The sequence below is a fragment of the Peromyscus eremicus genome, chromosome 8a, assembly GCF_949786415.1.
Source record: "Peromyscus eremicus chromosome 8a, PerEre_H2_v1, whole genome shotgun sequence".
Lineage (NCBI taxonomy): Eukaryota > Metazoa > Chordata > Mammalia > Rodentia > Cricetidae > Peromyscus > Peromyscus eremicus.
Window position 1 is genome coordinate 45,178,174 of NC_081423.1, and position 4,628 is coordinate 45,182,801.

Genomic DNA, 4,628 nt, shown 5'->3' on the forward strand with positions numbered 1-4,628 from the left:
CTTGCCATCCTGAATTGGACTTATTTTATTTAATATGATGATTTCTAATTTATTTCTTTCTTCCTTCCCTTCATTTCTTCTTTCTTTCTTTTTTCTTTTCTTTCTTTTTTTTTTTTTTTGAGACAGGTTTTCTCTATGTAGTTCTGTCTGGCTGTCCTAGAACTCACATTGTAGACCAGGCTGGCTTCAAACTCAGAGATCCACCTGCTTCTGCCTCCCGAGTGCTGGGAATGAAGTTGTGCACCACCATTGCCCAGCTCATCGTCTCTAATTCCATCCATTTTCTTTCAAACACCATATCACCCCTGCACACACACACCTTGTCATGACATGTATCTGCAGTTTACTCCTCTGTATTCAAAGGTTCAACCAACTGTGCATGAAAAACAAAAACCCAAACAAACAATAACAGACAGACAACTTCCCCCAAACAACAACAACAACAACAACAAACCCTTAAGGCGTCCCATCTGTACAGCTGTTCCTCCTTAGTATTATACCCTAACCACCACATCAACGTTTCCACAGCGTTGCATTATGCCAGGGATGATCAGTAACCTGACATCATTTTACATGAGGGCTTGAGCATCTGTGAATCTTGGCATGTGTGTGGTGGGGCAGGTGGGGGGGCGGGTGTCCCCTGTGGCTACTAAGGGATGACCGTGTTAATGTAGCTAGTTCTGACACCTTGTTCTCCAGATGGCCTGCACCGTGCTACCTGCACCCCAGTTCTGACACCTTGTTCTCCAGATGGCCTGCACCATGCTATGTGCACCCCAGTTTTGACACCTTGTTCTCCAGATGGCCTGTACCATGCTGTCTGCCTGCCAAAGCACGCTAGGATTTTCCCTCCTTTTTTCTTGTTGCTAAGGTCAAGGTTATATTTGGTTTGAGTAACCTTTACTTGAAATGCTTTTGATGTTGAAGTATTTGTATAGATAGGAGCTATCTTGGTGACAGGAACCAAGTCTTGAAATCATTTATGTTTCATGTGTTTATCACCTGAAGGTAGTTTTCTACATTCTTAGTGCAACTTGGGATTTTCCATGAGTGGCATCATGTCAGCACTCAAAAAAAAAAAAAAAAATTGCTGCTGGGCGGTGGCAGCACACACCTTTTATCCCGGCACTTGGGAGACAGAAGCAGGCGAATCTCTGAGTTCGAGGCCAGCCGGCCTACCGAGTGCGTGAGAGGACAGCCAGGGCTACATAGAGAAACCCTGACTCAACAAACAAACAAAAACCAAAAAAACCCACCCCAAATAATAATAATAATAATATAAAGTAAAATGTTTGGATTTTTAAGTTTTGTAGTAGAGGCTTAAACCCTATGATATTCTGCTAATGAACACATCATAAGTACCCTACTATGTGTGGTAGGTACTGAGATGAACATGAAGGACAAGACTCAAACGCTCTTAAGCTTCATGTCTGGGTCAGGAGACAGATGAGAGAGCCGTCAGTAACGAAGAGGATGACAAACCAGGACAGGGTGACCACAAGGCTAGACAGGTAGGAGCTGTGAGCTGGGCATACCAGATGACACGTTCTGGAAGCTGATCTGAGTGAGGGGAGGAGCTTGGGGTGGGGGGAGAGAAAGCAAGGCCCTTTTTGTACTTCACCTGAAAGATCCAGTGTGGCTGGATGGTGAGCTCAGGGTTTCTCAGGGGTTTGTGGTCTTGAGGGGGATCGGGATGGATGCAGCAGGGACAGTGAGTTGTCAAAAAGTGGGAGTGTGACCAACAGCCCTGATACGGAATCCTGATACTTACATATCTGAGCCTGGCCATGACAGCGCCTTCACTATTGAGATGTGTCAGAGCATAAGAAACACTCAAGCATTGCAACTCATCTATGATGTAGCAGTGACCCTGGGAGGAAGAGCAGAAGCCCATAAAAGTCAGCTGCAGGCCAAGCTTCCATGTGATATGTGCACCGGGATCCTGAATAACAAACAGCAAAATGGGTTCAGCAGGCTATCAAAGGATAGGAAACCCAGAGAACATAAATTTCATCCCAGAAATGCCAGAATGTCTTAATGTTAGGACATATATTAGTTTCATGCAGTTTTCTAATTAAAGGGGGAAAGTTTCATAATCATCCCTGGAGGTGCTGGAAGGTTCTGGAAGGTAGAACTCATTTGTCTCATCCCTGGCATTAGTTTGTAGTGTTCTCTGCCTTCTTACCTTTGATTTCTCATTATTTCCATAACTTTGCATTCTCTGTCCTTGTGCATCTGTTCTGGTTGCCTCTGTGTGGGGTAAGTTATTCTCATCCCCCAGGTCTGGCAGCGCTGTTCTCTCGCATTTCCATAGAAATTTTCAGTTATCTCAGCACCCAGTGTCTTCTTTCCATAGCAGCTCAGCCCTGTGGCAGGCATGGGGTGGGGTGGGGCGGGGGACACAGAGAGGTAAGACAATGTGCAAGTCACAAGCTCTGCACCCTCAGAGTCTCTGCCCCATCCATTTCTCTCTCCCCCACTCTCCCTTCCCCCTTCTCCCCCCTCAACTTCCTCTCTCACTTTCTCCTTTTTCTCCCCCCCCCCCCCCGCCCCCGCCTCTCTCTTCTACAAACATCATTTTGTAGCTTCTTTTGCCAGCTGCCTTTGGCCAGGCAGTGGGAGGCACCTGTGGGAGTTTGAAACGTGCTGGCAGGGAGAGGCCAGAGTATTTCTTTTCTAATTTTTGCTTTGGACAGTGGTGCTGGGGTGGTCCCAGCTGGAGCTGTTGGATTCTGGCATCATTCACCGCCCCCCTTTTTTCTGAGACAGGGTCTCACTAAGTACTCCCAGCTGGCCTGGAATTCACTATGTAGGCCAGGCTGACCAGAACTCAAGAGATCCACCTGCCTCTGCCTCCTTAGTGTTGAGATTGAGGGTGTGGACTGTCACACCTTGTCCTCTGTCCTCTTAACTTGGCCCTTCTGGACGTACAGATGGTAGAGGGATCCTGCTGTGGCAAGTCTCTGGGCTGGTTCACCATCTGCTGGTCTTTTCAGCTCTTTCCCAACTTTGAGATCAGTCACTGTCTTAAGTTCCCTCTACTAAACTGCTTCTCCTGAATGACGCTCAAGAGGACAGCATTGGATGCTGCCTGGTGTAGACAAAACCCTCCCTGTGTGCTCACACTCATGGGAAAAGCAGACATTGGAATGACTATGATTTGTGTCCATTCTGTGATGCCTCTTTCTTTTTTGTTTGTATACATGTACGAGTGTGTATACACACACACACACACACACACACACACACACACACAGAGAGCGTCTAGAGTTCAGCCTCAGGTGTCATTCCGTGGGTGCTGTCTACCTTGTTACGTCCCCACCACTCACAACTGCCCCAGACAACGTCTCTCACTGGCCTAAGCTCTTTGATTAGACTAGGCTGGCTGGCAAGTAAGCTCCAGTCTCCTCCCGTCTCCACCTCCCCAACGCTAGAATCACAAACATGTATCACTATGCTTGACATTAAAAAGAATTTGTTTTAGACTTAAACTTGTTTTATGTGGATAAATGTTTTGCCTGTGTGCATATATGCATACCATGTGCATTCCTGGTGCCTGCAGAGGTCAGAAGAAGGCATCTGCTCCCCCCGGGACTGGAGTTATGAATGATTGTGAGCTACTGTATGGGCGCTGGGCCTTCTGTAAGAGCAGTGCTGTCAACCACGGAGCCATCTCTCCAGCCCCATGCTTTTGGCTTTTTGTGGGGATTTGGGACTCAAACTCAGGTCTTCATGCGTGCACAGTGAGCATTTTACCGTCCGAATTGTCTCCTCATCTCACTCTCTTGGAAAGTAGACTTTACTCTGGGCACAGGAATTGGCCAGAATGAGTCAGTTCAAAAGTGGACACAGTCATGTACAGGGGGATGATGAAGTGATGAGGGAGAAGATACTGCCTCAGGAAAAACAGGCAGTAAAATGACTACAAGTTGCGTCCACTCAATGCTCCCCCTTCTCTTTTCTTTTTCTTTTTCGTGTGTGTGTGTGTGTGTGTGTGTGTGTGTGTGTGTGTGTGTGTGCGCGTGCGTGCGCGTGCGTGTGCATATGGCTTACATACATGCAAGCAACGGAATGGGGCCTGGAAATTCCCTCACGGCTTGCAGAAGGAGCCAACAGGCTCACACCTTCACGTCAGCCTTCTGGCTTCCAGAGCTAAGAGAAAAGGCATTTTTTATCATGCTAGCCACCCAGGATTTGGTCCTTTGTTAGGGCAGCCCAGCAAATGGATGCATCCATGTCCCCCACTCAGCTGTAGACAGCTGTTCCTTGCTCCCTCCCTGGAGATTCCCTTGTTCTGGACAGTTCCTATAAATGGAATCATGCTTGCGTTCTCATCTGACTGGCTTTTTTTCACTTGGTTGAATAATTTCAGGGTTCGTCCGTTGCTGTAGCACGTAGCCTCACGCCATTGCTTCACGTGGAAAGTCTAGCGTCTACCCCTGAGCTGCAGTCCCAGCCCTCGTGTGTGAATATGCTACATGTTATCCGCCCGTCATCAGTTGGCGGACATTAATAATGCCACTGTAAGCGCTCATGTTCTTAGGTATACATGTATTCTCACTCTTCTGAGTGGAGGGGCTGGGTCAGAAGGGAACTCTGTTTAATCACTGAAGACCGACCGGGCACAT